Source organism: Mus musculus, chromosome 5 (genome assembly GCF_000001635.26).
Source record: "Mus musculus strain C57BL/6J chromosome 5, GRCm38.p6 C57BL/6J".
NCBI classification, from domain to species: Eukaryota; Metazoa; Chordata; class Mammalia; order Rodentia; family Muridae; genus Mus; species Mus musculus.
Genome location: NC_000071.6, coordinates 151264217 through 151288488, shown reverse-complemented (window position 1 = coordinate 151288488; position 24272 = coordinate 151264217). Strand labels below are relative to the sequence as shown.

The following is a 24272-nucleotide window of genomic DNA, read 5'->3' as shown; positions in this document are numbered from 1 at the left end:
CAAATAAATATTGGGGTACAAAAAACTGTTGGCGAACAATGTCTAGGGACAATTTTTGTCCACATTTAAGTCAAACAAGAATTTCTGAATTCTATCTAAAATTCCCAAATACACCAAGTTCCAAGCTTATTTAAATAAAGTTTTACTCACTCTTTACGTTTATCTTTTATAATAGATTATTCCTAAATTAATCTTGATGGGCATTCTTCCTTGCTGTTTCTAAAATGTGCGGTCACCTCCTTTTATTCTAACTTGGCCCCTCCTCCCTTGTTTCTGGTGCTCTCCTGGTTTTACCCGAGATGTGATGTGGTTGTCAGACGTGAGGACGGCCATGACAGGAGGGTGTAATCACGATGCTATCCCACCGCTGGTCCTCATACAGTGGCACCTGCTGATTCTTTCCAATATTTCAAAGCTGCCTCCTATGGTCTCCTTCTCTGGCTAGGGGTGAGAGTGGAGCCACATGCAAGAGCTGTAGCAGAAAGCACAGGGAACCCAGTGGTCTGCAAGCCGGTTATGCACTGCTTCCTCTCATAGGGAGCAGGAGCATGCCACCTAATGTCGTTCTTGACTGAAACTATCCTCGGGAGCTGGAAGACCTCAGCTGTGTGCTGTAGTGAGTGCGTGTAGATTGCTTTAACTTAAGCTTGTCATGCAGTGGGTTTTGTTAGAGAAAAACTAGGAATGAGTGGTCCGAGCAGAATGAGCAGACACATGCGCAATGGGACGCACTTTGTTTACACTTCAGTAGCGTTGGAGACAGCACCGGAGCCCAAGTATCTCCCTCTCTGTATTCATTCCAACTGACCCCACCTCACAGCTTTAAGTGTTCTTTGAGCATCTACTATGCCCCCAGTCCTGTTCATAGTGCCGTCTAAAGATAAATAAGATAAAACCATTCTTCTTTCAAGCATGCCTAAAGTCAATCTTCCCTAGAGATTGCTTCAGTGAAATCAGGATTTCTTTCCATAGAGCTCTGACTGTTAACTAAAATGTACAGTAGCATAGTAAGATTTTAGAGCTGTTTTTCTTGTGGCTACACAAAGAAGCCAATCACGGATCTGTGGTGAAATACCCAAAGGGGCCACAGCAAAGAAACTAACATGCCAGGGGCGTCTTATATCTGATTAGAATGAGTGTGAGTCTGCCAGCCACAGAGGGCTTCACAGTTTGCTGGGTCAAGTTAAATACAGCTTTCCCCGTGTTTGAATCAAACCATTTTGTTGTGAGTGCTTAGTTCTTGCCCTGGGAAACTTCCAACTTAAATGTGGGCTGGAGAAAGGAGGGTGCATTCTGTCCACCATCCCTACCCCCTGCAGTCAGAATCCACTATCTTCTCAACAGAATCCCACAAGCCTCCTGAGAGTCCTGGAGAGCAGGGAGAAACTGAGCAAGTCACTCAGCAAAGACAAAATGTATGTTGTACCTCAGGATCTTAAGCGAGTTTTGCCCAGCTGTTCCCTCTGCTCAACACGTGGGCCTCTTTTTTTTTTTTTTTCTTTTTAATTAACTTCTTTTCTTATTTTACATCCCTACCAAAGTTTCCCCCTCCCTCCTCTCCTAGGCACATCTTCTCTTATTGAGACTAGATGAGGCAGCCCAGAGGAGGGAAAGGTCCCAGAGGCTGGCAACAGAGTCAGAGACAGCCCTTGCTTCCACTGTTAGGCATTCCACATGAAGACCAAGTCATACAACTATAACATATATGTGGAGGGCCTAGGTCAGTTCCCTGCAGGCTCCCTGGTGGGAGGTTTCAGTCTCTGTGGGAACCTACAGACTCAGGTTAATCAAATCTGTAGGTTTTCTTGTGGTGTCCTTGACCCCCATGGCTCCTACAGTCCTTCCTTCCCCTCATCTGCAGGATTCCCCAATCTCTGCCTAACACTTGGCTGTGAGTCTCTGCATCTGTTCCCATCAGTTGCCTCTCAGGACAACTGGGCTTGACTCCTGTCTACAAGTATAGCAGAATATATGTCACTCAGCACAGAATGGCCCCCTCCTTCTCATGAAGCTCAGATGCTGCAGGTTTTTAAATGCCTGTTGTTCTTTTTTTCTCCCCCTCCTCTCTCCTCTTCTCCCCCTTTGCACTAGGAGGTTTGATATTTTATCCCTTAAGCCCAGCAGACAGCTGCTACACAGCGGGGTCTCCAAAGAAACATTTGCTGATTTTTTTCATATTGATACAATTTTGGGGGGTGGGGGCTCAAGAAAAATAGGTTCATCAGTGCCATCTGTATTCATAAACTTCGGAAGCCAATGCTGAAATAGCTCAGTTGAGTAATATAAACAACAGAAGAAGAGTATTTTCCCTTAAGATGTTCATAGTTAATGAAGAGATTACAGAAAGCTGATGCACAGAGGGAATTAAGCACATACATACTTTCTCTTGTATTTCTGCTGCTATTTGGAAGAGCAGAGGCAGGATTGTTAATGTTAATTGTACTGTGTTGCTGTGAGGATGGCTAATGAGCTCTTACTTATATATGTCCCCTTTAAATAGTTACTGTTGATAAAGGAATACGTTCTGGGGCCGGGGAGATGGTGCACTGTCAAAGTGCTTAGATCTCCAACACCACAGAAAAAAGTCCAGGCCCAATGGCACAGTTATAATCCCAGCACCTGGGAGACAGAGACAGGAGGGTCCTGGGGACTTGCTGGCCAGTCACTCCAGTGGCCTCAGTGAGCTTCAGGTCCAATGAGAGGCCCTGTCTCAGAAAATAATGTAGGCCAAGCATACTGATGGGTGAGAACTCCTCCCTAAACCAGGTATTCACACCAACACTCCCTAGGCTCGTGGATCACTGCAAGAGGGGGCAGTTAGAACAGATATAAGAGTTGGGAGATATGGAGAAGGGCTGCAAAATGCTGTCTTCTGGGTGCAGCACAGCAAGCCGTTGCAATCAAGAGCTCTGTGGGCCACAGTGGTTGCCACAGGAAAGGGCCTACCAAAAACCAGATGTGAAGGATGGCCGCAGAAGGCTCTACTCCATGCTGTCAAATATTGTCCACTAATAGATTCAATGAATGGAGGAGGCCCTTGCCTTCAGTTGACCTACTAGTGAACACACTAGGACCAAGGGGATAGTTTAATAGTTTTGGTCACAAAACCAAACCAGAAAGTCATGAATCTGGGAAAGGGGCAGCTGGAGGGGGTGGGGGGATTGATCAGGGTAGGAGGAGAGAGACAAAAGAGGGTGGAGGGCAGAGTAACCAGAATGCATTATGTACACATATGTAACTGTGAAAACACTACTATTTAGTTGAAAAAAAAATAACACCTCCCCCAAAGACATAAGGTGGAAAGTGACTGAGGAAATCACTTGCCATCAACTTCTGGCCTCTATATGAACACACTATATGCACACATGCACACAAGCACACACATGCACACAAGCACACACATGCATTGGTATTCCGGACACTAAATGGAATCAATAGAAGAGGTCTGAATTTAATCCAGTGAGTTTCAGAAGGCCACTACAGCAGAGTGAACTGAGTGCGGATGATGGTACCTGATGTTGCTCTCCGGTGCTGTTCTGAGAGTGGAGGTCAGTTTGCCAGAAAGCGGGAGACCTTGAAAGGACACCATTATGACCAGACAGCAGGGAAGCAGAAAGCAATCACTGTGTTTGGAAGAAGTTTTTGTTAGCAATAAGAAAACAATACTATTTTGTTAAACGATTCTTTAGACAATCAATAATTCCTTTAGGGAAAAGTCAGAGCACCAGTGTACTCCGTTGCCCAGAGCTGCCTACTGCAGTGTGCAGACTTAACAGAGAAAAATCTTTCTGGGCTCCTTGTCTGTTTTGCAGTCAGAAAGAGAAAAATATCAATTTTCTATACAACATCATGATAAAAAAAAAACAGTCTCCATTTTTATCCTAGTATATTTATTTATTAAGTTATAAACAATGTTTATGACAAGGCATTTAATTCTTAGGTTCTGTAGCATTTTAACTGTTTATAACTAGACTCAAAAATGAGCCAATACTTGTATTGTTGGTCTTCAAATGACATCTCTGTATTAGAGAAAATAAAAGTCAAAAGGCAGCAATAAGTTGGCTGTTGAAACTGTTATATTGTACTCAAACACAAAGCCTGAAGTTGCCACTTATACATCACAGTCATCACTGTGCTTTTAACATGAGCTTGTAGCCCCACAGAAATTACCCATCATATTGACAGCAGTTTTTCTACAGAGAAATGGTATGGGTATGCATTGATCTCCAGCAATGAGCGCCGTCTTATAGCTTGCAAGTTCAGTCTATTTTGTGAAGTTCTGCCTTCCCTAGGTGGCTTTGCAATCAGCTTGCTGAAAATGTGGATCCTTTTAAGGGCTATGCGTATGAAAGGAAGGGAAAGTGAGAAGGGAAGTGGGTGTAAGGAAGGGGAGGGGAGGGGAAGGGAAGGGAAGGGAAAAGAGGAGGGGGAGGGGAAGAAAAGTCAAGGGGGGGAGGAAGAGAAGGAGAAGGGAGGGGAAGGAAGGGAGAAGAGGGGAGGGAAGGGGAAGGAAGGGAGAAGAGGGGAGGGAAGGGGAAGGAAGGGAAAGGAAGAGAAGGAGAAGAGAGGGAAGCAACTGAAGGGAAGTAAAGGGAAAGGAAGGAAAGAGGAGGGGAGGGGAGGGAAGGGGAAGAGAGGAGAGGGGAGGGGAGGGAAATTTTCCCCACATACTTTTTTTCAGAAATTAATCACTTAATGTTATTATATCAAGTTATACTAATTTGTATCTTCTGTCAATATCTTCCAAATTCTAAAAGGAAGTTGGATGTCTTCACATTCATCAATCAGGACCATATTCCCCTATTGCTCTCTGAGCACATTCTGCCCTGTTATCCTTCAAAGACTTGAAGATAAACAAAGTATCCCCTGAGCCAGCTAGCACCTTCCTAGGGATTCAGTAGCCAGATAAGAGGCCAATCCCTCTGCTGAACCAGTCAGTCCTGTCATGGTTTCTGTCACTGGCCCTGTAACATTCTGTCATTGATAAGAGACGAGATAAGAGAGCTCCCCCAGAACAAATACCAACTCTTCAGTTCTTTGGGTCACTGGTGCCAGCCACATAATTTGACCCCTGATACACTTATTTTTAAAATGAGTTTATTATTTTTATTACTGTATATGCATGATGTTGGGTGCATGTGGGTCATGACATGTATGCAGAGGTCAGAGGTCAACCTTGTAGAATTGTTTTTCTCCTTCCTTTTTTACTGAGTTTCAGGGTTCAGCCTTGGATCACAAGGCTTCATTCACAATGGCAAGCAGGGCAGCACCCATGCCTGCTAAACTACCTTGCTGGCCCTTCATAGACTTTTTATGAATGGCTAAAAGTTATCAACTTCATATTCATAACAAGCCCGTGATATGAACACTATAAATATTATCTTTTTTTAAAAGGAATATAAAACTATTTATTGACCACTGTTCACCATTATTTACAATAAAGTAAATATACAGTTGGATGACATTCTGATACTACAAAGTTACTTTTCTGGCTTATTGAACCAGAACCCAAATACTGAAAAGATTGATCCTACCAGTAAGGAATGAGTCAAGGTAAAGAAAAAGCATGCAGGTCATTAATTGATATTAGCAAATTTTGTTCACTCACTTAGTCAGCAGGCCTTAAATTGCCAATGTCAGCTCCAACCACAATTCTATTTCCACATCAAACAGATTCCATGAATCATAACCTTTTAGTACAGACTTTTAACTTTCTACAAAGGAATGGTTCACCAGAGGAAACTTTACATAGACTGGCTGACCTGGATCTGCCTCTGCAGACCAGCTGACCTCTTAAGTCAGAGCTCTATCTGCCTCTAGAGTCCCAGGATTAAAGGCATGTGCCACCACACTGGCCCAAGTCTTGTTATTAAATCACACTATTATTTTGTCTAATTCCATTTTCTGAAGGGGAAGTGTACAATATTCTGTAAATAAACCACTGTATTTACATGATAATATATCAATTCTGATGTGGTTGCCTTTAAACTATCCAATAAATTGCAGAATCTGCTTAATCTGAAAGGTTATGGTTTCAGGAAAATGTTCACAATGAGGGAATCTCATCAACTTGTATTTTCATCTTCAGTTAAAAACAAAACAAACGTGGCACATGCCTTTAATCCCAGCACTCGGGAAGCAGAGGCAGGCAGGTTTCTGAGTTCGAGGCCAGCCTGGTCTACAGAGTGAGTTCCAGAATAGCCAGGGCTACACAGAGAAACCCTGCCTCAAAAACAAAAACAAAAACAAAACAAAACAGTTATGTGTTTTATGCATACACCGCATACAAACAAACAAACAAAAAACCAGAATGGTCCTTCTGTGTCCCAGTTAAAAATAAGTTCTGATGAGTAATAACTGTAAAATCTGCCCAGTGTTTAAGAAAAGCTGTTCTTGGGCTGGTGAGATGGCTCAGTTGGTAAGAGCACCCGACTGCTCTTCCAAAGGTCCAAAGTTCAAATCCCAGCAACCACATGGTGGCTCACAACCATCCGTAATGAGATCTGACTTCTGGAGTGTTTGAAGGCAGCTACAGTGTACTTACATATAATAAAAATAAATAAATCTTTAAAAAAAAAAAGCTGTTCTTCAAAGCTGAGGAAATACAACATGGTATCAAATATTCTATTGTTAAAGAAAGCAAATACAGAAAGCTCTTACTTGCTCAAAGGAATCAGTGCCTTTTGATGCAGAACAAAACCCAAAAATATCCCAACTGTTGTCAATACTTTCAAAACCAGCATATCAAACTTGATTTTCATTAGAATGCTATTTTTCCACACTAGTAATTCAAAACCCAAGATCCAGATTTTATATATGTATATACATAAATGCAAACAATTATTGTGCTTCATCTTGCAGACAAGAATGCCAAGTCAGCCTCTCCTTGTAGAAGGCAATGACAATCTGAGGATACTTCATATTCACCTCCTTTGCCAGCACCAAGTCAGCCTCATCCGAGTCCTTCCACTTCATGAGAAACATTAATTCTCCACTGCTGTCTATGGCACCAATTATTCATTCGGATCAAGAGCTCTGACAAAGCCCCTTGGTTTGTCAGCAGCATCTCTCTTCTTCTTCGATTTGCTATCGCCAGATTCACTGTCAGATAAAGATTTCCTTTTTATACCATCTTTTTCTTTACCAGCTTTTTGAGAATTAAGAAATGCTTCAATTAATTCTAGACAATCTAAATTTCCTTCTGGTTCCCAAGTATTATCAGCATCTGTGAACCCCTTCCACTTCAGGAAATACTCCACCTTCCCATTTACTACACAAATTCTTCTGGCTCTGCCTCTTCAACTTTTTTACTCTTTCCATTTTGCTTCTTTCCCATTTTTTGCAATGTAGTTTTATTGGAGGCCACTTTTTAAATTTAATTGGAGACTTGAAGAGTTCACCGCTCAGATGCTCAGGGCCACAGATCCTGCAGAGTCTCTCCTAGAACTATTATCTTGATGTTACAAAAACTGAGATGAATAGACGTCAATTGGCTACCAGCTTGCACACTTTTGCTAACTGGCAGACAAAACCTGATGTCAATTAATTTTAATTACATTTTATTTTTAGCCAGATACATTAGATATCATCATATTATATAATCAAAATAAAAAACATCTGAGCTATTTCTCAGTCATTTCTTTATGCTAAGTAATTAAAATATGGGAGTATTTTTACACTTACTGTCCAGCCATCTTTCAGGTGCTCCCATTTCCACCAGTGACGTCACTGCTCGGTGGGTCTCTGTAATATCATCATGGCATGGCTAGCAAACTCACATGTCAGGAGTGTGGATAGATAGGGTCTTTTTCTCCATCCTTTGACTTAAAATATTCGTATGTCTTATAGACTTCCTTAAAGCATTTATTAATGATATTTTATCTATCACTTGACATTTTTCATGCATTTCTATAGTGTATCTTGATTACATCCTCTGACCACTTCCCCCTCTCAATTCACCATATATATGTGTATGATGTAAATGTATATATGTATACACACACTTGCATGCACACACACACACACCCTACTGAGTACAATCGGTGCTACCTGTAGGTACATAATATGATGTGGAGCCTTCCACTGAGAAGTAAGCATTCAACTCCATTCAACACACACACACACACACACACACACACACACACACACACACAATTACTCTCTCTCCTGCAACAATCACCCACTGCCTCCACTAGAGGTGGGTTCTCAGGAGCTTCTGATCATGGGTTTCCTTTGTTTCTTCTTTAAAATACACTCTTCATTTTCATTGACACTTCCTCTGTCCCCTAGTTCCCTCATCCCCCATCCCTTTAGTAACCTTCCCCCCAAAATGGCCCATTTCTATTTGTTCACTTTACATGTGCTCCAAGTTAAACACACAGAACAAAAGGAACTGAGCTAGGATGATGGTCTAGGGGAGAACATGCAGTGTTCAATGTCTGTCTGTCTGGGGCTGAGTGACCCCTCTCAGATAATAATCTCCAGCTCCATCTATTTACCTGAGATTTCCTTATTCTTCATAGTTGAGTAATACCCAATTGAACTATATTTTTGTGACCCATCTTTCCATTGGTAGACATCAGGATTTACTGGCAATCTTTCTCCTTAACCCAAAATGCTGTCTTTGTACTTTACAAAAATAAAATAATACAAGACTAACCTCCCTCCCTTCCTCCCTCCCAAATGTGCTTCTTCTGAGGGAGGGCCATAGGGATGGAAGCTTGCATTTGAGTCTCGGCCAAGTCTTGTGTCAAGGCACTGATGTGCTTAGCCCTCGATCCTCGCTCCTCATTGTGAATGCTGAGTAACAACGGCCCTACTTGGCATATTTACTATGTGGTTAAATGAAGTGACAAATGGAAAATGCTAAGATGGTGCCTGCACTGGGTTGGTACGTGGAGCTATCGCTTACACTATTATCATCAGTGCTGATACATAAAGCTGACTCCTGTACGACTTTTATTGACTGAGAATAAAATCACCATGGTAAAGCATTTTAAGGGTGAATAAATACATCACCCTTAAAGCAAAGTAAAGGGAAGACATCTAGATCATTCTCTATGGGTAATTTGGATAAACTTAATTGTGTCCTCAGATATAAAATGTGAAAATGTTTCATTACAGCGACAGAAGTGCCCACAGTGAGCTGCATAATGAGAGAACACATTCATTGACTCTTGAAATTAGTTTACAATTAGTGAAGACACACCACAATAGAGCACCTCTAATGTAATAAGTGAAATATACCACTGTTACAAGGAGCTGCATAATAAGAGAGAATATTCACTGACTTTTGAAATTAGTTTACAATTGGTGAAGACACACCACAATAGAACACCACTAATCGAGTAAGTGGAACAAAACAGAAATATTTATGATTAAATGAGCATGTATTTAATACCTAATGTCTCCACCTTGGATCTAATGAAGTGATCTGGTGCATAGCATGACTAGTATGCATTTAGAAATAAAGATAAAACAAGTGTCCTGTGAAAGTGAAGGAAGTGAGAATGAGAGAATTCTAATGTCACAAGGCTCAGAAAGGTGAGAAAGTAGAACATTTCTCTTCCTACCGATGGATCAGGGTTTCAGATGCTGCGATAGTTAATCTCCTGCATCATAACATGGGCAGGGGAGGAGAAAATATATCTCCTTCCTAAAATCCTACCAGTATTTAAAGACACCAGCAATCATCTCCTTCCACAGGCAACAAACAATTGAAGCTGATCTGGATAGAGAACAACTGGGTAATTGACCAATGGGAATAGTTCAGGAGCACCCAAATATGCCAAATATCAATAAATGGTTTAATAACCAATTATCATATCTAACAGTTAATAAAAAATAGTGTAACAAGAATACAGATATTTAAACATGATTTTAAAAAAAATCAATCACCAAGAGAATAGTAAACAAACAGTCCAGTACGGAGTGCCATCATCCTTGGTGATGTGATCTTGAGCAGAAGAGATTGAGCACAAGGCAACGCACAGAATGCCTTGCACCGACCCTAATGTACATAGGTCTTTACCTATTGATTTATTTTTATTCTTTTCTAGTTTTCATCTCATGGTCTGAAAAAAACCCTGACCTTGAGAGCAGCTCAAAGGCTACCTCCAGAAGACCCTTGACACATCAGATAGAGCAGTGGTTCTCAACTTTCCTAATGCTGCAGCCCCATAGTAGAGTTCTCCATGTCTGGGTGACCACCAACCATAAAAGCATTTCCATCACTATTTATAACTGTAATTACTGGTGTTATATCATAATGTAAATATTTTTGGAGATAGAGGTTTGCCAAAGTGGTTGTGACCCACATGTTGAGAACTGCTGGTCTAGACAGACACAGGAGCAGCCACAGCTGGTGAAGCAGAGAACAAGGACGTCAGCGTTGGGAGTGTGACACTGGGGTCTGGTTACGGTGGAACATTATTACAGAACAGTTTTGTTGAGGTGTAATCCACACGCCATATGATCCACCCACCTACACTATGCAGGCCAGCGATTTTACTTTACCTACAAAATCGCACAACCATGGCCATAATCAACTTTAAAATGTTTTTGTACTACAAAAAGAAACCTCTCACATTAGCAATCAATTATTATACCCATTCTCTGGCCAACCGTATGTCTCTCTGGATTTCCCTTTTCTGGACATTCTGTATAAATGTGATCACTCTACATATGCTGTGTCTGGAGTTTTCTTTCTAATAATGGTTTGTTTACTAGAGGGAGTTTTCAGCCTATGGACACTTGGGTTGTTTACACTTCTCACTATTGTAAGTCACACCAACTTAAGTTTGGGGGGACTTTGGGGTTGTTTTTCTTGTATGTATACACTTGGGTTTCTGGACTGTTTCAACTTTTCAATGAAGACGCTAACCACCTTCCAAAGCGAGTAAGCCATTTAAAATTCTTACAATTGATGTGTCTGGGTTATTATTTCTCTACACCCTCATTAGTAAAAATACTATGCTTTTACTACTATCATAACAGTGGATATGGACTAGTAAAATTTTACATATATTTTCTAATGACTAATGATATAAAACTTTTTACTTCATATGTCTCTTGGTCACTATATATCTTCCTAAAATGTGTGCCCACATCGTTTTTAGAGTTTCAAAGCAGGGCTGTGTAGAGAGATCTTCACACATACACACACACTACACACACACTCACACACAGAGAGGGAAAGAGAGAGAGAGAGAACATTTAAATTTTTGTTTATCTTTTTAAAATATTGAGTAATAGCAGTGTTAAATATTCTTGTATATAATCCCTTCAGGATTTGTACTTTATAAATATTTTCTTCCATTTGGGGGAGTGGGTTGTATTTTTCACTTTCTAGGTGAAATAAAAATATGTTATTTTTTAACCAATTTGAATTTATCTGTTTTTTTCTTCCTGTTGCCTCTGATTATGTCTTTTTGTTGTGGTTGCCTGTTTATTTTTGAGAAAAAGTGTGATGGAGCTTAGACTGGCCTTAAATTCATTATATAGCCAAGGATGGCTTAAATTCCTCATCCTCCTGCCCTTATCCAAGTTCAAGGATTATAGGTTGATGGACATGAAACGTCAGTGATATATGATGGTCCTGCTTTATGTGGTACTGGGCACAAACTCAGCCTTCATACATGCTGGGTACACATTCCAGCCCTAGCTCCCGGCATCATATCTGAGAAGGCTTCACAACCCAGGGTCCCAAAGACTTGAGAGCTGGTTTTCTTAGAGTTCTGTGGCTTTCACACCTCAGAAAAAGATACAAAATAATTTCTGAGTTAAGGTGATGGCATGTCCTGATTTGCTCTCTGTTATTGTGATAAACACCTTGATTAAAAGCAACATCAAGAAGGAAATGTTTTATTTGATTTATACTTCCCAGGTCACAGTCCATCACTGGGCAGTCAGGGCAGGAACTCACAGTCAGAACAGTAGAAGGATGCTGCTTCCTGTCTTGCTCCCTCTGGCCTGCTCAGCTACCTTTCTTAATGCAGTTCAGGCCTACTTGCCTAAAGATGGTACCCATGGTAGACTGTGTCCTCCTATAGCAACAAGCAAGTAAGAAAATGCTCCACAAAGCTTGCCCTGGTGGTTTGGATGAGAGAGAGTTGGCTGGCTGACCAGCTCACCCAGGCCCAGACCCAGGCCATTGAGTTGGCTCATCCCAACATTTATATCATCTGTGAACTGCTGGAACACACTAAATGACCGACTCTGCTGCAGGATCTCCATGGCACAGGGCAACAGCAGGGTAATCTTGAGGAATCCTGGTGAGGATCCAATATTGATGGTGTCACAGAAGCTAGACCTTGAACCAGACCAATGACTCATTGGAATGAATATTCACAAGTAAAGATATATGGACAGAAGGGACTGTGGGACACACTGACACACTCCAGCACCTACGGTGAGATGTTTTCTGTGCTGTGTTTTAGTCTGTTTCTTTGTGTGTATGTTTTTTAATTGGGTGGGGAGTGGAGGTTGCCAGGGTGAAGGACAGATGGGGGGGGGGCAAAGAGTGCATGATGTGAAACTCACAACTAATCAATAAAAAGTTAAGAAGAATAGGAGATGCTCCACAGACATGCTCACAGGACACACTGATGGAGACAGTTCTTCAGCTAAGGTTCCCTCTTCCTGGGAGTGTCACATAGACAATCAGGATTAGCCATGGAATAGCTGTAATTAAGATACTAAGAATAAAGGGAGAAAGAGACTGTGGCTGAGGGTCTGGAGGTAGCCAGAAAAGGCCTCCTGACTAAGAAAACATTTGAGCAGAGCTCTAAAGAAAGTACTGCCCTATGTTTTGAAAACACTCTCTCTCTAAAATAAATAAATAAATAAATAAATAAATAAATAAATAAATAAATAAAAAGATTTGTGCCTCTTAACTAGGAAAATAACTTTTGGATCTAGAACATTTTTTTTTCAGTAGAACATTGTTCTAGGTTGGGCTGGAGAGAGAGATTAACAATGCAGTGTACTGTGTCTACTACTCTTACAGAGGACCCATGTTCAATTCCCAGCACCTACATCAGGTGGCTCACAGCTGCTTGTAACTCCATCTCCAGGGGAATCTTGTAGAGACTTCTGCCCTCTGAAGCCACTTGCACTTGTAATATTTGCATACACACACACACACACACACACACACACACACACACCACAGAATTGAAGACTGTGGGCCTACTCAGACTTTCTCATGTGTGCAGGTAGCATGCATGCAGCCCCCCATACACCCCGTGAGTCTGACATGAGGAAGCATAATTCCTTGTATGGCAGTGCCCAGCATCTGATATCGATATTAATGTTTTCTGAGTCACAGACAATGCAAGATTTGAAGAGAAAAACAAGCTTGTTTCTGATCTGTTCCGTATCATGTTTGTGATTGGAATATTTGAGTAATGGAGAAGCCACACTTGTGTTGACATAGGAATCAGAAGTATCTACTAGTTTTCAAGAGAGACAGTACAGACCCTTTGATTTTTAGAGCAGAGATCTTGGCATCCTGTCCTTTGGCCTTAGACTTCTCCAGTATTCTGTGCAGTATTCATACGATGAAAGTTCCTTGGCTCATCCAGAAAGGTGTGTGTGTGTGTGTGTGTGTGTGTGTGTGTACATCTCTCTCTCTCTCTCTCTCTCTCTGTGTGTGTGTGTGTGTGTGTGTGTGTGTGTATGTATACACATTGGAGTCAGGCAGAGGAGAGGGGAGTGGGAAGCAAGCTGAACTTGCTCCAGCAAGCTCTCGCAGCCCCATCTTCCTCATGGCAGGCCACATGCCTCCCTGTACAGATGAGTGGTCACCATAAGAATCACAGAAGGAAATAAACACCATAACTCACCCAAAGCAGCACCTCTCCTACATGCCCATAGGGATACTCATTCTTAAAGATTGTGTACAGGGGTCTGCTTGGTTGTTGTTGTCTGTTGTCAGCACTTCCTGGAGGACGTTTGCAAACTCAGCTTGAAAATGGCCCGGTGACAGCCCCTTGTCACAGCCCTCAGCTACTGTGACTCATTCTTAGTCATGCCTGCAGGTTAAGGGGCATATCTGAGATTCTCTCTTCGGAACACTGCTGATTCCAAGTTACCACCCATGCATTCTAAACACACTCCCGTCCCAAAACATTGCTCCGTCCCTCACTCTGCCCCATACGTAGCAAAGGAGACCTTTACTTTGATCCATTCTGTTTGTTGGAGAGCACCTTTTTTGGTCTCTTGTTTTCAGAGAAAAAGACTTTAAAGGACACTGAGCCTGGAGAAAGAGTCACACCACTAAACAAACATCCCGCAACCTTCCTTTCTTTTCCTGATGCCTCGTTGACTTGTTTGTCCTGTTTTTCGCCCTCTTTGAGTTTGCTACTTACAACAGCATGCTCTGTGGTTCCTCACTTTCTTCATCTGTCTTCTGGGAAGTGCAGCAATGAGATGCCTTCCCCAGTACCTGTGATGCGCTGTATCCTTACCTCTATTTCAGCCTCTTCTGAGAGCTGCTGAGCATTGTTTGCACCAGTTATTTCACTCTTAAAGATGGAGGTTTGGGCATGCCTTGAGAGGACTCGAGGGGAACTTGCACTGGTCAGTCCTACTAATAGCACTTACAGAAAGACACTACATTAAACAAACAAACAAAAAGAACTTTGAGTGAGTCCAACATTGATTCTTTTATCCATACAGCAAGTAGAAGCTTGGTGCGTCTTAGCTTTATAAAGATGTAAAATGAATAATAATAGGTGTGGCTTTTACGGCTTGGTATCCAATGAACTGTATATTACTGAGGAAGTGTAACCTTAGGCTCCTCACACAGCAGTGGCGCTGTGAGACGAAGCCACATTGGGACACATTCTAGAATTCATGTCTGTGTTCTATCTCATTAGTGGCACGATGAAGCATAAAATATTTATTTCTAGCTTATTACCTTTCTTTTCAGAAAAAGTGCCATGGCATCTACAAGTTAATCAAAGATAAAGTATATTGTGTTGAAGTATTTTTAATATTAGCATGCACATCCATGATCTGAAAGTTTTCAGCACCACATACACAATTATTTGCCAAGCATTCCCTAAGCCCCTGGTTTCTGCCAGAATTATCCTAAAAATTATTCATTTGAAATATCATAATTTCCAAACAATCATTCTGAAGTCTACACATGCATACACAGACACAGACATACACATGTATACACACATACAAACTACATATCCTTATTTAGAAAAATCTGCCTACATTTTTATTTTTAAACTCCTTAGGATTTATTTTAACTATATGTATATGTCTAAGGGGATGTGGATGTATATACATATATGTGCAAGTATCCATAGGGTCCAGGTATGTAGCATCCGGATCTGGAGTTACAGGCAGTTGTGAGCATTCCTTCATGGCTCCTGGGGACCAAGGTCCTCTGCTAGAGCAGTTTGTGCTCTTAGCTGCTGTGCCATCTCTCCAGCCCATCCGTGCCTACATTTCCTTTTTAACTTACTATATGCACTAGGTAGTTCTTGCAGCTCCAAAGGCAGAGCTCTTACACTCTGATGGCCAGCCTAACTTCTTCCAGAAGGAAACGGATACACAGCTGGTTTGCAAAACCAGCATTAAAAGGTCATTCCTCTCAAATCTTCTTTTCTTCCTCTTCCTGGTATCATAGCCGTCGTGGTGATTGTGATCGCAGGCACATTGTGTCTCCAGATGTGGGAGCTGTACAGCTGGAGTATAAGAATGCTATCCATCGTTGCTCACATGCAAATTCTATCCTATTTTCACATGTATTCAAAGTATGAAAACATATTTCTGTACCCTCTGGCTTTTGTACTGGCCTATCATAAGTCCTGATTGCATCCCCTGCTGTTTTGTGCCTACAGTTTAATAATTTGTTTATTTTTAATTTTTGTACATTTGTGGAATATTTGTATGACATTTTTATTGGTGACACAGGTAACATTTTGGAATGTTCAGGTCGGGGTAAACACAGCTGTCTGACACTTTAAGTGGTGATCATCTCTTTGTGATGAAATCACACCTGAGTTCTTTCTTACATTGTCCTCATCTGAGGAACACCAGAACCTCTATTGCTTGTCTACCAGCCGTCAGCCATGCTTCCTTCCATTCTTTTGCGTGGGTAATAGTATACACCATTCTTTTCTCGGTTTCTGTGAGCTCAACTGTAAAACCTAGATGGCATGTAAGTGATGTCTTGTGGCACTTGTCTTCCAGAGACTCAATTATTTCATATAACACATTGACCACGAGTTCCATCCAGTTCAGTTTTAATATTATTGTCCTCAACTTGACGGTAACATATAATAACAATATACCACATTTTATGTTACAAAGATGGGGAAATAATGGACATAAAAGATGGTGGAATAAGATTTTAAAGCTATTCTGCTGTATTAGAACAAGAGGCCCCATAGCCATGTAATGAAATTAAATTAGAAAAACAGAGCACACCAGAGCCATCAGTAGACTGCTTCAAACATTCAAGTCTTCTGATAATTTGAAACCAGGACAAGCTTAACCTTGCAAGGGTTTTTTTGGGGGAAGTGATAAGGAACTGAGAAGATTATAAGAACCATCTAATCATGCTATTAATCTGAACCTTGGGGACAGAAGAGAAGGACATGTTGAGAATGCATCATTGACGTCTGTGCAATCTAATGAAATTCTAAACGGCCTCAAGGGGTGTTAGCAGGAGCCAAAGGCAAGAGTTTCCAGGGCTCTCAGGAACCGACTCCTTTGTCAGCCTGCTGTGTTCCATGACTGGCTAGCAGTAACCCACAGACAGCCTCTCTCCTCACCACAGTCAAATGAGGGGAAGGCAGTTCCAAGCAGGTAGCTAGGTCCACGGTCAGTTAGTCCGTGTGTTAGTTACTGTTTTCCTTGCTGCAACCAAATGCCTGACAGAAGAAAACTTAAGGCAGAAAACGTTGATTTGGGTTCATGGTTTGGGAGCTGAATCCATCACAGCAAGAAAGGCAAGGCAGCTGGGCCACCTAGATACATGATGCAGAGCTTACAGTGTGGCTTGTATACTTTCTTAGCAGGGCAGGGAGCAGGGAAGCCAGAGCCAAAGCTGAGAAAGGACACAACTTTTAGGGACTGGGTTCCAGTGGCCCATGCCAACCAGCCAAGTGTCACAGCCTCCCAAAACAGTGCCACCTTCTGGGAACCAAGTGTGCAAACACTTGTTTCCATACCTGTATGTCCATGGGGACACTTGGGAACCAAACTACTGCCTACTAGGAATGTTGGTGAGAAAGTACAATTGTAATTTGAGATTTCAAAAGAGCAATTTTGCTGTAGTAGTATGTTCTGCCATGTTTATGTGTAGAAATCCCCACACCCACAGAGATGGTATTCAGCAGCGGAAATCTCGGGGTTGGCTGGTGATTAGGACATAGCTACAGGGCCTTCATGAATGAGATTGGTGGCCTTATGAACAGTCTATACAGATAGACCCGGCTCCTTCCACAACTGAGATTAGAGCAGTGTTTGTCAACCTGTGTGTCGCAACCCTTTGGGAGACAAACAAACCTTTCACAGGGGTCACATATCAGATATCCTGTATATCAGATATTTATACTATGATTCATAACAGTAAAAAAACCGTATAGTTGTGTAGTAGCAATGAAATAGTTTTATGGTTGAGGGGTCATCACAATGTGATGGTCACAGCATTAGGAAGGTTGAGAAATAGGAAGGTAGTCTCTGTGGTAGCAGGCTCTTACCAGGCACCACACCCACTGTCCCTGCCTCCAGAGTGGTAGAAATTTTTCTATAGCATATGGGCTACTATGGTTATGATATATATATATATATATATATATTCCACTTAACACATTGACCTCCAGTTCCATCTAGTTCAGTTTTAATATTGTTATCCTCAACTTGAAGATAATGTATAGTTATATATTGTATGTATTGTTGTGACACCCTAAACAATTGCTAAGGACGCATCTCAAACACCACATTTGATCTTGATTCCCTCATCTTTTATTTCTCAGAAAGTTACATCCCTGTCAATATCTAATAGTCATGGTAAACTGTGGAAATCTAGGGAGGTTTTGAAATCATATTCCTCTTGCAAGTTAACAAACCAGCTTGCTTCAGCATTAAGGATGTAGATAAAAGACTCATACTTTCTGGGTCACAGATAATGGACTTCCCTCATGTGGCAATCTTGCGGCAGCTGAGCATCCATCTGGCACTCTCTCCTGAACTCCAGTATACATGGCCAAGGCCTTCTCATGTGGTACAAGGAGAGCCTGCATTTAATGAGCCTAAAGTTTTACAATGGGCAGTAAGAATACCTGCCCTTTGCTTCTGATTGACAGATGGGCTCTAACTCTAACACTGCTTGTTACAAACATCTTTTGAGGGGGGAGGGGATAAACCAGTCCAGTGGCAAATGTAGTCAACATTGCTTTAAAACCCCATGGAAATGTGAAAGAGCATTGGGAAACATCACTCAGTATTTACCACTCTCCAGTTGCCCTTGCCTGGTGTCATGGAGTTTCTGTCTGTCTGCCCGTCCTCAACAGCAGACACATGGAGACCATGAGCAGACCTCTAAAGTCTTCTGTCTTTATAGACCTGTAGCATCTGACTTTCTATTCCATACATTGCAGTCATTTCTGCTTCCTGAGTTGTTATCTGCATCTTCTCAATTCAGTGTGATGTGTGCCTCAGAAGGAACTGCCATTCCCCATGATAGAAAGCTGGAGCAGCTGCAGCTCCTACCTGATCAGTTTCCTTCTCCCACCCTGCTCTGTCCAGTGCTATTCCCTTCTGAATGTTTAAAACCGATATTTTATAATCTGGCTCTACTTATTTTCATTGATTGCAATGCAGGTACCAATTACCCAATTACCAGATAACTTCTTCACCAACAGGGCAGAGGAAGATGTCCTTTTGTCTGTTCCAACAACTTCTGGAACAGTTGTCATAATTATTAGCCTTTAAATTGTAGAGGCTCAAAACTAAAACTTAGTTTCATACTTAAGGCCAGACAGACTGATATGACAGGGAAGACTCCTCCTCTTTTCTGCTGTGCTTCCAAGGAGAAGAAACTACAGTCCAGAGCTCCTCAGGGAGGCTGATGGAGCTAGTCTGCTGCAGGGAGGCCAGAGGGTAATGGGAACATCTTTAGAAGAAGAAGGTAACGGGAGCATCTTTAGAAGAAGACGTAGAGAAAGCATGGCTTACCAGCCAAATCTCAGGGAGATGCCCAATCATTACCAAAACCCTTCCTTTACCTCACCATAAGTGTTGTGGGCTTAAAAGAAGCCATAGTTGTGCCCCAATATCCACAAAGAACTGATCCCCAGACTCCCACAGGTACCAAAGTCTACAGGTGTGCAAATCCCTTAAATAATACATGTGGTATTTGCATATGTCCACTCACAGTCCTCCTGTGTATTTCATAAATGTCTAGATTGTGCATAATGTGCCATCTAAAGTAAATCATGTGTTGATAGTTGTATGCTGATTTGTTTAAGGAATATTTTTTCAAGTATATTCAGTCCTGGGTTGTTTGAATCCATGGTTGGAATATGATTCCCTTAGGTCACAGTTTCAGTATTTTACCGGAGAATGTCAACAGTTCACCCTGGGTAATTTCTGTATTTCTACATATTCCATAAGCAATCTTTCTTGGTTATAGAAAAATGGTTTTCAGGACATTTCCCTGGGCCAGTGCAACTCCACAGCCCAGAAAGCACATGTTATGGGAGAGGCTTCAAGCAGGGGAGACAGGATTTCCTGCTTTAAAAAAAAAAACCCTCACATGTTTTAACAATAACTTGGGGCTGATTTAGTGTTGTGGGAGAATCTAGAGATGAGCCTATCACTTGCTTTGCCTAATCTTTTCTAAAATGAACCAAATACCGGCACTGTGGGGATGCTCTGATCTGCTCCCTGCCTTTCTACCATGTGGCATCTCATCTATTTTCCCATTTTATTTCCATTGTGAAAACTATATATTAAGTTCTTTGTGGTATTATGAAACCCATCAGTAGTGTTATAAATGAGTGTGTTCATCCAAACTGTATATGAATTGCCCTAAAAATCTTTATTACTTATCAGGTATATAACTGAAACTTTCAGATTATACTAACAGCCTATTTCTCATGTGTGTGTGTGTGTGTGTGTGTGTGTGTGTGTGTGTGTGCTTAATGTTTTCTTGAAATACCGTCTTACTGTGACCTTCTGATCCCACTGTCTCACCACACAGAATTCACCCTTGGGTGGTAAATTGTTGTCTTTCCCATGGTTATGACAGGGAAGCCCAGAGCGATGTCAGGTAGACCTAGGTCAGGATAGTAAATCCAAGTTGCATAATATCCTGTTTTTTTAAACAAAGTTAATAATGCTATGACACACAGTGAATGAATTCATATTAAGCCTCCCTTAGTGTCTGGCACAGAGTGAATATCTATTGTCAGTTGACATTGTAACTGTGATGACAATTATATTGTTATTTGATTAGTATTCTCCGCTCTGCTATGTAGAATTTTAGTTGGCAAGGACATTCTCAAAACCCTAATTTCAGTAGCGTTTCTTCACAGCCTTCAAAGCAGGCAGACATTCCTTCCCACTTGGTGAGAACAATTGGAGACTGGGTGCTTTACTGAGTTGCCCAAGAACCAGCAGGTAGAAAGAAGCTGTCTACAGATTCTGTCATCTGGCCACTTTTCTGCCTTAGTAATCTCCCCTGCTGCCTTTTTTAGAAATGCCAAGAATCTCTTTCTTCATCTTCAGGGAGGGTAATCTTACCTGGCCCTTACAAACACCCCTGAGGATATACTTCCCTAAGATCAGCCCTTTACCGGGCATATGCAGCTCGTATTTTAAGTTTGTTTTAATGTACTGAATGAGTAGTGCTTTGTAGTATTTGGTAGTAGCTTGTCTAAGCATTGGAAAAAACGATTTTTCGAACAGATCTTCTCCAGGCTCAAGTGCAAACACTTGCGGTTTACCTCTGCAAAACTAGGCCAGTGTTTGCATCCAGAACTCAACAAATGTGCCTTTGTTCCAGTGGATCTTGGCATTGCCATAAAAGCTCTTAGGCATGATCCAGAAGCCTTCCCCATATTGTACCTTACAAGTAAGAGACAAAGGGCTTTGGAATAATTAAACAGAGCACAATTCTACATTCCATTTCCTCGGGACTCTTGCCCGAGTCTTAATGTCAGTAAATGGAAGATAGTTAAGTGCCCACATGAGACTAAGAAGATTAGATTCCTAATCTGTACTCGAGAAGGTATGTCTGCCAATGCACATGTGGTGGTATTGGGAATCAGTTCTCTCCTTAGTTAGCCAGAATATGGACATGTGATTAAATAAGTGTAAAACTCCCTGATGACATTCTTCTCACCTCATCAGGCTAAATAGAACGGAACACAGCCAAATGAATCCGGCATCTGTCACGCGCAAATGAGATGCTAGTCCATCCTGTAGGGTATTTAGCTTGTGAGCAAATATCTGGTGTATGAGCTTCTTAATAAATAAGACTCAAACTACCGACCTGTAGGCGTGTCTATACGATCACAAGCAATTCCGTTTCTAACAACAACTTCTCTACCTACCCAGCAAAGACGTTTAGGAAAGAGTTTACAGGAAAGGACCACCTCTCTGCTGTCTGTCCACATTTGCAAGAACTGGTCCATTCTTGAAAACAATTGCCCTGCTAAGGCTACAATGTAATAACATCCCCAGTGGCTTGTTTGACCATAGGCTGGGTTCTTTCCAGAGAATTCTGAGCATCCGAGTCTTCTTAGGTATCCTGACAGGAAGAGTCTTCCATCTGGCATGCAGAGTTTGGTCCATTTGAAGACAGAGGCCACAGGCAGTTGCTATAAGGAGTTCTGAGAGCATTCAGACCAGTACATGATAAAGGAGTCAAAATGGTGAGAAGCACAGATGCGAATCCCCAGCTGGTGCCCGATGGATGGCTGCCCCTTCCCTGATGTTTCCTGCCCTGGGTATCTTTGCCAAAGACTCTCCATCTGTCTTTGAGATCCAGCAAAGAGTCATTAGTAACTGTTCCCTACACACCTGTAATGGGCTTCCTAAATGTATCTAAAGGTTTCAAACGTTTCCAATTTTTGTGTAAACAGAACATGCACTTTGCTTGCCCTTGGTCTGTGCTCTCTGCCCATTTCTCTTCTTTCTCTGATGGCCCTCATTTACAAAAACACTTCTGCTTACAAAACAAGATACTCTGAGTTGCCTTAAAAGGTAAACTGCACAAATCCCAGTCAGTGATGATTTTGGTAGATATAACTAACAATAAAGAATCAGACTCATGATGCTGGCTCGCTTATGGTTAAGAATTTAAAGTTATGTTCTTTATTTAGATAATTGTCAGTGTTGTTTGCTTTGCCTTTTCCTTCCCCAGAGCACAGAATAAAATTTTATATATTATCTAGATGATGTTCCACTTAATAAGATATAGTCATTTATTTTAATATAAAACATGTTCAGTCTCTTAACAATTTAATGAAGACTTTTTATAACCATTATCTAATCCAGACTGATGCTTTCTAGTCACCAAGAAGGGGACATTCTCTCTCTCTCTCTCTCTCTCTCACACACACACACACACACACAGGCACACAGGCACACAGACAGGCAGAGAGAAAGAGAGAGAGAGAGAGAGAGAAAGAGAGAGAGAGAGAGAGAGAGAGAGAGAGAGAGGAGAGAGAGAGAGCGCGCACGCTACATGTGGTTAAGAATATCCACATTCTGTCTAACTGATTAGTGTCCTGGAAATGAAGTACTGAAGCAGCAGCTGATGTATGGGAGTCCTCTCCTGAGACTGCTACATGTAAACCCATCTAGAGATAGGTAAGGAGCACAGAGGTTTTTCTAACGTTGTTTGCCTTCTGGCTTGATGTCCAAGATGAAGAGGACTTCACAGCTTAGCTGGAGAAGGGCCTTCCATTCTTTTAGCTGCCAGAGCTGAAACCTGGAGGCTTGAGCCTGTATTATTCTCCAGAGGGGCTAGAATGAAAACTTCCATTTTCTGGGGCCAGGATTAACAATTCTTTTGCATGTACACAACATGCCTGAAACACGCAAATGGGTATTTTAAGTTACACTTCCAGTGAACCTGACAGGTGTGCACTGATTCATTTTTATGCCCTCATTTCTGTTCTGCCATGAGTTATAAATTTATAAAGAGGTTAGAAATACTTCTTCTTTCCCAAGAATGGTGCTTTTGCTTCAGAAAGCCATAGTGCAGCCCTCTGGAGCCCCTGAAATCTTATTCTGACTGAGTCAGGTTGCCAAAGGTCTTGGGAAGCAAAACTCAAGTTACCCAGAAACTTGGGGTCAATAAGTGCATCTTACAGAATTGACCCTGTCACTCTTTGATGCTGATGTCATGTGACTTTTCCTTGGGGGAGACATTAATAAACATCTATTTCCCCCAAGATATAATATCTAAGGGAAACCAAAGAAATGATTGACGAACCAAATTTAGGTTGGTGAATTGGGGTGTTCAGTGGAGCAACCTCCTCTCCCAGGTTAATGCCCTTATGATCTCGGGGTGGGACTGCAAATCTCCCAACTTCCTGTGCTTCCTGGTTCTCCTGAAGGCTTTCTTGGCTTCCCTGGTCTTATAAAGCTGTCTATTCCCTCAGTGAGGAGGCATTTTGATTCGGAGGAAACAGCTACACAGCATCTGGAGGCAGTCAGATTCTGAGGAACACCTTTTGGTTCTGACCTTAGGAATGAGTTTAAGTTTAGCAGTTATGTTGTTCATTATAAGCATCAAGCTAACGTTAACAATAGCATGCATAGCAGTCTTTGCAATCACATAAATGCTTGCATTTGACTGGATTCTTTGAGTGTTTTTCATTCCCCAGGCCCAGTGTCTTCTATTCCCTTCTATTTAAAATTTCACAAAACATCTGCCGTAGAAACCAACTTCTACATCTTTATCTTTATGAGGATAAAGGGTAGCTCACTCTTGTTTCTATTTCTTCAATTGATATTTTAAAATCAATATTGGTAGAACTTGAAAGTTTTGTGAGTCTTACAGACTTAAGAAGCTACTAATATAAAAAAATGTATAGGACAATTTTGCTACCTAAGCCCTAAAATCAGACTCTTCTGATTAAAAACAACGAGTGAAGATAATTAACTGTGACTAATACAGCCCATTCATTTTAATTGCAACTGAGGTAATTATTAAAGTAAATAGCTACATAATACAAATTCAGTGGTTGTAAATTTTATACTTTATTAATGATGTGTAAGTAAATATGTAC

The 24272-nt window shown here is 41.4% G+C and overlaps 1 protein-coding gene and 1 pseudogene across 1 annotated transcript in view; one reads left to right on the top strand and one right to left on the bottom strand.

Annotated features, from left to right (window-relative positions):
- Stard13 (StAR-related lipid transfer (START) domain containing 13) overlaps positions 1-24272 on the top strand; it is a 390686-nt gene that overhangs the window by 139712 nt on the left and 226702 nt on the right. The window lies entirely within an intron of this gene.
- On the bottom strand, positions 6645-7438 carry Gm7041 (predicted gene 7041; annotated as a pseudogene).